Raw genomic sequence first — 11,607 nt, 5'->3', positions numbered from 1 at the left:
GTAAAAGCCACGCATATAATGAGACAGAAGCTACCTGCTCCCCTAGGGCTGTAGTCTGGTCTTTGTTATCAAGGTCCTTGATGGAAGAAATATCCCACATTGAAATATCCTAAAGCCGGTGCTAAATAAAGAAATCCCCTTCACGTTCTCGGCAGACCCCCGGGTGAAACTTCAGTCACAGAATAAGCTACAATCTGGGCCTCCGTTTGCCAGACAGCTCAGAGAACTGCATCCTTTTGAATGCCTCGGGTCCGTGGTAAATGTCTAGGGTCTGTGGGAGTGACCTACAACGATGGACAGGGGTCTGCAGAGAGACCCAGTGCAGACGGCAGTGTCAGAGGGAAAAACCACGTGGCTTCAGAACTCTCATCCTGACCCTAACTCTGACCCTGTCTGTGGTCCTCCAAAAGAAAGGAAGAAGGGAGGGAGGACTGATAACAGGCAAGCAGCCAAGCACCTGCAAAAGATAAGAGATTTATTCTGGAATTTTAAAAGTCCCTAGTTCTTAAAAGTCAGTGGATCCAAATCCCCTTACTCCTACTTCCAACCCCCGTCCCCGCGTCCCCTCCCCTGCCCCCAGAGAAGCAAATGACAATTTCATTTGCAAGTGAGGAAGAAGCCTTTCTGTCAAGGTAATACTGCTATCAGGGACGAATTAGGTTACTGTTTACAAGAGTGCTAGTTCGTGCCATAGTCACACACTGATTCCCATCTTTGACCTCCTCTGATTAAGGACGTGAGGAGGAATCAGTACCTCCCTTAACTCTTTTTAAATTAGACCCTGAAAGAAAGAGCCCACAGAGGGATGAGAGCCTGTCAGGGTCTTTCAGGCAAAAGGAAGACAATGCAAGCAGGCAGCTGCCTCAGACTCAAACTCAGAAATGCAAAGGGCTGGCCAGACACCAGTTCGTTAGTGGAAATAAAAGCTTCCTAAACTGTAGGGAACTGACTCTAGGCTTTCTGGAGAGAGACACCTATGCATCAAAGAAAAACAATGCAAAAGACTACCTTTGTCCGGAGGCAAGGAGCAGCTTCTAGAAGACTCGTCACAGTCTCCCGCCCTCCTCCCCACAACGCCTCCGTCCCCCCTCGATTCCTTTTTCCCCTTTGGAGGGGTGAAGAAGGCCATTTCTTCAGGCTATTTTTTCCTTGATGCGTGTCAGATAGCAGGGCTGGGTGGGACACCTGGTGGTGAATACGGGAATTACACCCACATTGGCTCTCAAGCATCACTACAGGTCTAAGGAGACTTGTGCACCCTCGGAGATCATGGGAAATAACAAGGCAAGCAGCTGCTAGGGTATGTGGAATTGAAGCGGACTTTAAATATAGTAGCAATTCGGTAGATACCCACCTACGTTTCTGCTATGTTCAACTGTATTGGGGAAGTATTTGGCTAGGAATAAATATAAGTAACTGGAATCTATAAATAAACAAATATACACTATGATTTGCAATACAACTCCCGTATTATTATTATTATTTTTTTTTATTTTTTTTTTTTTGCGGTACGCGGGTCTCTCACTGTTGTGGCCTCTCCCGTTGCGGAGCGCAGGCTCAGCTGCCATGGCTCACGGGCCCAGCCGCTCCGCGGCATGTGGGATCTTCCTGGACCGGGGCACGAACCCGTGTCCCCTGCATCGGCAGGCGGACTCTCAACCACTGCACCGCCAGGGAAACCCTCCCGTATTATTTTAAATTTACTTAAAGTCATGTTGAAAGGAGATACCATCCCAGAGGCTTCATCTTGCTGAACAGCTGGGATAAGTTCCCCAGAAGATAATCTATAGATGAGAAACTCTCACCAAAGATAATCAAACACTGACTGCGTAAGGCTAATACAATTCCTTATTTGCACCCAAGTGCATTGCTGGCAGCAGGCTGCGGTTTCTGAGTCAGTGTGTGAAGTACTTAAGAGGGGTCAGATTAGATCTGGTGCCAATGTGATCTGGCTAGGGGACTTTGGGCCAGACGCTTAACCTTTCTAAGACCCAATTTCCCTATCTGTCAAGTGGACATAATGATAATAATGGCGAGTATTTACTAAGGGCCAGACACTGCATGCTTTGCGTATATTAAATCATTTAATGCTCACAATCACCTTATAAGGTATGATTGATATTTCAGTTTTATCATCATAAAAGTAAAATAGAGAGGGGTAAGGGACTTGTCCAAGGCCGCCCAGTTTGTGAGCAGCAACCCTGGGCTCCCGGGCCCTGAAGTTCACACACGGGACTATTACTCTCCCCCATTTCTTGGTGCTGGTGTGAGGATGAGGTATGATAATGCAGGCAAAGGGTTCAGCAAGGGTCCAGTAAACCGTAAGGATTCAAAAATAGTATTTACTATTGTAACCTCAATAACAAGACAAGTACCTTCGAGAAGCTTGCCTTGTGTCTGCTGACCAGGAATAAGTAACCATATGCACATCTTTGGCTGTCAGCAATCCAGTGTTGAGTTCACTGTGCAGTATAGTCCCAACTACAAGCCACCTCGGCTTCTAGAACAGTTCTCTCTTCCTCCCATCATCTTCATTTTAGGGGAGTTTTCGTTTTTTAGCTTCACATTCAGTGCATGTGTCGTACCTTAAGGCCTTGAGGATTTTTCTTTTTTTCAAAATAGGTGTGGCATAAATCAGAAGTAAGTAACCGTTTTTCCAGGATAAGTGTCATTTCAAATTTTCACTCTATTTTCCCTGGGGCAAGTGGAATGTATGAGGGAAAAAGAAACTGGTGAAGAGCTAATAAAGAAAAAATGGTTTCAGCTCCCAAGAAAGTAGAACATTCAAGAGATGAATCAAGAAAGACATTAAGAAATAGCAAACAGACCATCAGCAAGGAGGCTGCGATGGCTCTGAGCTCAGTACCCTGAAGCCAGAGGCTGAGGTTTGAGGAGCAGTTTCGCGCTGAAGCCATGACATGGAGGTCCCAGGAAAGAGACTGCAGTCCTGACAGCAAGCATGCCAGCCCCCCGCTGGGGCTCATTCCCCAAGGGTTTTCACAGATGGGAGTGGGGCTGTTATGCCACTCGGACCTGCCAGGCGCCTGGCTCTCAGGTCACCACTCCCTCCTAGAGTGCCCAGCTGATCTCAGAGTATGAGGGTACTGGCTGGAGACTGCTTATCTGGTAGGTGGCAGTACCAGGGAGGTTCTCACCGGCAGCTGGACAAAGGAAGGCTAAAAGAGAAAGGGAAATGTTTACAGAACCTGTTCCTTTTGTCTCATTACCTTAGCCCAGACCATTTGCTTTCTAAGAAAGAGAGCCTGGAACAAAGAAAGTGTTCCTCTTTTATAACATATCAATTATGTTTCATCACTACACCATTATGGCACGTTGCATTATAATCCAGCTGTTAATGGCCTCACCTCAAAAGTCCACAGCACTCCCCTTTGCCCTCCTGAAGTCCTGGCTTTTAGCTAAGTTGCTTTATCTACTGCAGTCTGGTCCAGAGTCCTTCCTTCCTCCGTCAAGCCCATGCCAATAATGGCAGCAACTTCCCTGGGCCCCTCCAAGCGGGGTCTATTAAACATGTCTCGCCCCTAGGAGGTTAATTTTCAATGTTTCTATGGGTTAATAAACCAGCAGGGCTTCTTTAACTTGAATGTGCACACAAGGCACCTGGGAATCTTGTAAAAATGATTCAGCAGATGTAGGGTGGGGCCTGAGGACTGCATTTTGAATAAGTTCCCAGGCGATGCCACTGTGGCACCAGGCCGACACTTGGAATAGCAAAGAACTAGAGAGCTTGAGACTCAAAGCCAGTTTCCCCAACACCACGCCTCTCAGTTCAACAGAGGGCCAGAACCCAAATCTCAGCTTTCCTTTGCTCCTTTTCCTCTGTTTTTTCTTTCAAGTCCCTGGCGTCTTAGCCACTCCGGGGACACATGAGAGCCGCAGAGGGCAGAAGGGGGGTTCAGGCTTCTCATGGCAGCCCAGGCCTTGACATGTGATGAAGAAGTTGGGGTCTTTTCTGGACGTAAGAATGGCCCAGGCGATCCCAATTCAAAGAACCCACAGCAGTTTAGAATAGTAATGGTACCTCCAATGCCTAATATACGAGGTACGTTACTATGGATAAAATCTTTGGGACCCAGGAACTAAGAGGAAGCACCTTCAAGGATCTTGGCCCATGACCACTGATCTGGAGCTAGGAACCATGAGTATACTTTGGCTGCCAGAAAACTCAGAGCTAAACTTAGTGAGCAATTTTGAAGATGAAAGAAGAAGTCAGATAATTTACCAAAGATTAAGATTCTGGGCCAGACCTTGAACTGACCTAGTCCTCCCGCCTTGTAGACTAGTGTTACTTTCAACAAGCCACTCTGTTGCTGTGCTAAGGACCTCCTGCTCTCTTGGCTAATTACCACGTGGATTTGTCAACACCCTGAAACTCAATGCCTCAATTCATTTTCTTGTAACAGGGGGACCGTAGAGCTGTTAAAATGCAAAAATTAAATATTTAATATCATATATATTTATAAAAGTATACTTATAATATTGAGTTACTTTCTCAGCGGTTACTGGAGAAGTGAATACCACAGATAAATGACTCTTCTGAGCAGTACTATGTTGGCTCAGGAAATCAATGACTGGGTGGAAAGAACTCAAGCTGAAGCAGGACCGATTTGGGTTCAAATCCAGAGTCTGCGGCCTTAAGTAAAATAATAAACCTATCTGTGCTTCAGTTGACAAACAAGTTACAAAGCAAATCATGTTCCTTGTCTCTCAAAGTCATTGCAGGTACAAGAAGTACTCAGTGAATGGTAACTAGGAATAGGAGTATTTTTTTACATCTCACTGGTAGTCGGACACAGAGACAATGAAAGACAGCAGGACCAGGAGAGCTGAGGAAAGACTGCAAGGTCACAGCCAGAGGAGATTAAAGACACACCAAAAACCCAGAGGCCTCAACAAAGTAGGAGTCTAAAACACAATGGGCAGAGAGGCAAGTGTGGAGTCCAAAGGGCAAGTCATCCCTGGATCCAAATGGATGTTGGAGGTATACATAGGCAGAGGGAAGACACACTGTGACCGATAATCAGAATAAAGTAGTGGTTCAGCAGACCACACAGTGTAGGGGTTCAGGAAGGTGCATTTCCCTGCGTAAAGGTGAGACAATGAGTTGGAAAGCCAGACGGGTTGGTGGGCAAGAAACATACCCACCACGAGAAACGAGCAACAGGAGGCTATGAATTGACCTTGCTGGAGGCAAGTGTCTGGCCCAGTCGAGTCCCTCAGTGCTTTCTATCAGGGCATAGATGGCTTCCAAGCCTGCAAGTACGGGCAGGAAATAACAGAAGCAACAGTGTCTGGCTGGGTTGCAAAGAGAATATTGGGGCAGCGCCTGACAGCAGATTCTGACACAGCACCATTAACATACTCCTGACCCATATTCATTTTGTCAAAAGATGCTTTTCAAAATTGAGTCTTTATTGAGAAGACATGCACCTAGATCTGATCTGAGCAGGCAACATGGCTGCATGCGAAATAAGAGTTGAGAGAGAAACTGTTTTACACCACACTCTATAGCGAGAAGCAAAGCGCCCTATTTTGTATTCATATTCTGTGTTCCAGATAAACTGTCAGGTCCCTCTGTCAGATTTTTATGGATAATTAGAAGGTTGCAAGAAGCAGATGTTATGAAACTATCTATGACTCGTCCTTAATGGTGGATGACAAGAACTCAGCACCGTTTCTTAATTACACAAGACATAGTGAGAGACATAAAAAAAAGTAGAGGGAGAACTTGTCAAAGCCTGACAAGGTATCAAACGGTTAATCACCCACATTGAACCTGAACACTTCTTTGCTATGTAATTCAGAATACAGATCTCACCTCCCTTTAGCTGAATAATTTTCTAAGGTGTGCATTCTCCTGTGTTTTAATAACTAAAATATCATTTCAGGTTTTCATAACTAAAATATGAGTTCCTGCATAAAATAGGTAGATTTCTGGTTAAAACTTCCCTGACAAGAAAATTTGCATTTTATTAAATATAGATAAACTTTTGCTACATCAGATCCTATTCAGTAGGATAAAAGGAAGACACAGTACCTGGAAAACCGGGCTCTTGTCCCATGAATATGATGGCCACACTTTTTTTGAGATTTTGCTCTGTAGCAGGTGCGGTGTAAGCTTATGGCCATGCATCATATCAAGTCTAAGTAGGTCGGCATTTTGTTAGGCCCAGTTTTTAGAAAAGGAAGCTAGTACTAATGTTAAGACGTATAAGTACCTGATAACTGCCAACAGTTGTAGCTGATGTGGCATCTGTTGCTATTGTTGGTATTATTAGTACTAGTTTCTTTTTCTAAAAAATGGGCCTAATAAAATGCCGACCTATTTAGAGTTGAGATGCTGCATGGCCATAAGCTTACACTGCACCTGCCACAGAGAAAACAGTCTATGGACTGGGGGAGTGCAGGGCCTCACTAGCAGTGGAACATTCTTCTCAATGGATCTGGGGCAGGAGCAAGTTTTATAGGGGTGTTACGAGAGGCAATTCGGACACAGGGCTTGAATGACCAGGAGGTGGGGGATTTCCTTATAAGGCTTGAAGACCCTATCTTCTAGGCAAGGTAAGCTACTTAAAGCTGAGTTGGGGGATTGTGACCAGTGTGTGTGAGGTTTCCTTGACAGTGAGGCGTTAAGTGTGGGCTGACTGACGTTCAGATTTGTGATGTGGGCCAGACCACTGGGTTGCCCTCATTCTGTGGTTCCTGATACACAAATTAACTTTATCAAATTAAAAACAAAAATAGATATTCTGAAGGGGTGGAACAGAGTTCATCAGACTTTCTATAGAGCGTTTTCTCCCCCCCAATCAAAAATGAGGCCAGGGCTTCCCTGGTGGCACAGTGGTTAAGAATCCGCTCGCCAATGCAGGGGACACGGGTTTGAGCCCTGGTCCGGGAAGATCCCACATGTCGCGGAGCAACTAAGCCCGTGCGCCACAACTACTGAGCCTGTGCTCTAGAGCCCGCGAGCCACAACTACTGAAGCCCACAAGTCACAACTACTGAAGCCCGTGCGCCTAGAGCCTGTGCTCCGCAACAAGAGAAGCCACCGCAATGAGAAGCCCGTGTACCGCAACGAAGAGTAGCCCCCGCTCGCCGCAACTAGAGAAAGCCTGCACACAGCAACGAAGAGCCACACAGCCAAAAATAAAATAAATAAATTAAAAAAAAATTCCAAGGTCAAAAAAAATGAGGCCCCAAGATGCAAATATTCCAGAAAGAGATAGTATACTAACTTAAAGTCACACCAAGCTGTAAGTGATTAAATCAGTCCCTTTCCTAGAGCTCAGTTTTATGAAAAGGATGAAAGAGCAGAGGTAATGCGGTGCTGGGAGTGGGGAAAGAACTAAGGAAAGAGTTGCTGAATAACTGAAGACTAATGTTTTCTGCCTCCCAGTTTCCCCCAGGGCCACACCCGGCTGTTCTGCTCTGTGTTTCAGGAAATCTGTTAGAGTTTACCAAGTTCTTACTGAGGAAGGAAGACAAGTGTAGAGCAATAGACTCTACAGAAAGACAGAAAGTAACTTTTAAGTAAAAAGTTGTGCAATGTCAGGAAGATTTCTCTTAAGCTGGATAAACAAGAACACATCCAAGAATAACTAGACAGTGATGACAACTTAGACTACCTGGCTTCCACAGCAGGAAAAACCAAGTGCATTTCATTCTGCATCAAACATGGATTGAGAGTCTCCTCCGCTATCCACTCGTATCACCCCACCTTCAGCTGGTGCCATTGCTGCTCTTGGTGGCCTACTTGGTGGCATGACCCAGACCCTTGTTCCTTGGGGTCTGTGCTCTTGGTCACCATGCCCTCCTCCTGCCAGGGCTGATGCACTTACCCATCTCCTACTTTCGAGCGTTTAGCTAAGCTACTCCATGGTATTGCTGCCTCAGCTTCCATTTTGTTTGGCCAGGTGTCCTGCAGTTATCTTCAACTGACACTAGCCCTCTCATGAGAGCACATACTCTAGATGGCAGCCCACAGAGTCACAAGCAAAGGTAGGTTCCTGCTATTGTGATATTGTGATACTGATATGAATTCCTCAATAGCCCTTCTGATCAACAGTCTCCCTTCTCTCCCAGCACCTGTATGCTGTATGTACCTTTTAGATAAGACCCCCAAGGGGTTTATCAAAACCCCACACTTTGGGTTTGAATTGACCAAACCATCCCTAGCCCAGGAATCACAAAGCACTCCACCCATGAACTTTAATAAAGGCATGTGCCCCAGGTCTTGCCTCTCTCTCAGCACCCTTCCTTGACTGCCCCGTGTAGTGACCTGAGGCATGCTGTGTACTTCTTCCAGGACCCGTGAGTAATAAACTTCTCTATTTCAATCTCTCTGTGGTCTGCTGTTGAACTGTGATTCACCAGCTTACACCCTGTGCTCCACTTAACAATTATGAAGTTAACAAAGTCATAATACCTACTAAAACTGGTCAGAAATTACCAAGAGATGCCTCCAAGTGGATCACCTGAATTCCAAACATGTTTCTCCCTGCCTGCAATGAATAACAGCAGCCCTACCTCCTTCTTCTAACCAGGGTAAATCACGCCAGACAAAATGGTAACTCCTCTTTTTGCCTACTGGTCTCCGGACACAAGGTGCCTGAAGTGTCAAGGAAGTAAGGGTTCAATAGAATTCCAGCAGAATTTCCCCTTTAAAAAACAGTGCTCAAAAGAAAAGAAAAGAAAAGAAAAGAAAGAAACAGTGCTTTTCACATTCGTGGCCCAGATCTGTGGGGTAAGAAGCACGTGTTCCTTAAGTGGTCATTGGAGTATGATTCTATTTTTGTCCAAATGCAGTCCACTTGCCACAAAGTGGCCAGTTTGTCTCCTTGAGGGATGGTGTTAAATCGTGGGTCCATCATTGTTCTCTGTAGCTGGCAGGTTGCTCGTTTGACAGTGGCAATACATAAATCAACCTTGGAAGTTCATGCGGCTGTGCCCACGTATATCTTGCATTCCTGCCAACATGGCTCTTACAGTCATTTGTCCATTGTGCCAACACAGCGGAGGCCAATGACAGATCCTGGCCAAACTTTCTGTGTACATGGTTCTATAATATCTATACCATGGTAGAGTACACTCTGTTAGGCACAAATATATAGTATGAAGATCTTTGCACTTTTGGCCCATTTCCATATGTCCATCCTCATGCCTCTTGCCCATACCTCCAGCCAACCCATTCCCTACAGCCCATGAGTCCATAAATATTCTAACTTTGGGCCACTTGTTAGATGGATGACTAGGTGGACCTCCTGAGGTCTTCCCATTTTGGAGGTTTTCCCTCATCACCATCTTTCAAGCCCACTCCTGAGTGGAGCTGTAGTTCAGCCACAAAACACATCCACATACCAAACCAACCCATTCATGAACCAAAATCAGCTTGTTTCCTCCTTCATCAACTGGTCATACAAGATCCCAAGTATGGTCACACATGTGAGCTGAGGAAAAGGCTCTGGTACGGCAAGGCAGAGGTCATGAGGTCTGGGCTACTTGTTTGTGCAACTTGCTTGTGCCTTCTTCTGCTTGTGCTCAATACCAGATATATCACGTCCATCATAGGAAAGCTGGGCCCTCCTGATCTTACGATTTGGTGGATCTGATCAAATCCAGCTCATGATGGGAAATTCCAGATGCGTGATCATTTATTGTCCTATGGTCAAGTGTTTCATCTGCATTAATGACTAGTACCACTCTAGGAGCTTTTTCTCTAAAAGCTGTGTAATTCTCTTCTGCAGATAGCATGGCCTTGTTCCAGAATCCCAGGTGCCTATGTTAATATCTTCTCACTGGGACTTTCCAAAAACTCTACAGTCCATTGTTTATCATAACAGACACCTCTAGTACCATTGAGTCTGCTTGATCATATGACTCAAGCATCAGGGCCACTTGTACACTAGCCTGAACCTATTGCAAAGTCCTTTCTTGCTCTCAGCCTCACTCAAAACCAACAGCCAGCCGTTCACGTCACCTGGTACATGGAGTGTAGAGTATTCCCAAGTGTGGAGTATCTGCCTCCAGAATCCAAAGAGGTATTGTGTTTTCTTCTTTGGGTTGGGATGTGCAAGACACAATAAATTGTCCTTTACTTTAGAGGGGATATCTCAATATGCTCTAATGCATTGGATGCCCAAAATTTTGTTAATATGATGGTCCCCTAAATTTTCTTAGGGTTTATCTCCCACTTTCTGGAGTGCATGTTGTCTTACCAAGGCCTCCAGCAGGCTCATCCAGTCTGATTAATAGGATGTCATGTCATCAACATAGTGGACCAGTGTGATACTCTGCGGGATGTCTACATAACCCAGGTCTCTATGGATTGCTTTGGCCTAGAGTGGGAACTTGGCTACTCTTCTGATTAAGTCCTGAGCCAGGTCTTCAACTTTCTATGTTCATCCCCCTGCAGGAGATGAGGAGAGAGGATGTATGTGTCTTCAAAAGACTCCAGACAGGGCTTCCCTGGTGGCGCAGTGGTTGAGAGTCTGCCTGCCGATGCAGGGGACACGAGTTCGTGCCCCGGTCCGGGAAGATCCCACATGCTGCGGAGCGGCTGGGCCCGTGAGCCATGGCCGCTGAGCCTGCGCGTCCGGAGCCTGTGCTCCGCAATGGGAGAGGCCACAACAGTGAGAGGCCCGCGTACCGCAAAAAAAAAAAAAAAAAGACTCCAGACAAATTTGAAGGGGGTGATTGGATGAATAAAATGAATAAGTTTAGACATCAGACTCACATGGGGGAGCTTATAAAATATGGATTCTTGCCCTCCTGTCCCCATCCTCCAGAAATTCTGATTTTATAAATCTCAGAGTACAGCCTAGAAATCTTTATTTTTAGGAGTTCTTCAGGTGAACTTTTGGTCACCACTTTTGAATTATTTGACAAGATGACCACTCAGTTTTATGTCTATCCCAACACAACTACTATTTTAAATTGAAAACAAAAGGAATCCAAAATCTGGTACCCAAGTTTGGAAGTAAACTTATACACTGCCTAGGTAGGGGAGGAAAAATTTTTCCTCTACCCTTCTAGGTTCTTCCAGTTGGTTTAATAATTAAATTGACATAAGACAGATTAACAGGAAAAAAATCAAATTTTAATTTCATATATGCAGACGGTCATAGAAATATAAGACTCAAAGAAACGACCAAAGCAGGCAGCTTTTAGACAAAGAAACATTAAATGTGTGAAGAACTGGCAAGGCAAAGAAACTTAGGCTTGGGTAATGATTAGTGAAGAAACAAAGCAGAGTTTGTTTACATAGCCTTCTCAGCCCTGAATTTCCTATCTCTGGTGGTAAGAATGTCTCTCTAGCGACTTCCCTGGCAGTCCAGTGGTTAGGACTCTGCGCTTCCACAGCAGAGTCCATCCCTGATGGGGGAACTTAGATCCCATAGCTGCGACCCACAGCCAAACAGAAATCCAAAAGTATGTCTCTCTACTCCCTGGTACAGGGAGGGTACTTTCCACATGGGAGATTTATTTCCTGTGTTTAGGGGGACAGAGAGGAAGGTAGGTGTCCTTTTCTTGCACTGACTGTTTCTCAAGCAACTTCAATTCAAGCTAATCAATTTACCAAAGTTGCATATT

The sequence above is a fragment of the Pseudorca crassidens genome, chromosome 2 (genome assembly GCF_039906515.1).
Source record: "Pseudorca crassidens isolate mPseCra1 chromosome 2, mPseCra1.hap1, whole genome shotgun sequence".
NCBI classification, from domain to species: Eukaryota; Metazoa; Chordata; class Mammalia; order Artiodactyla; family Delphinidae; genus Pseudorca; species Pseudorca crassidens.
The sequence above is the reverse complement of the archived record's forward strand: the minus strand, read 5'-3'. Positions refer to the sequence as shown.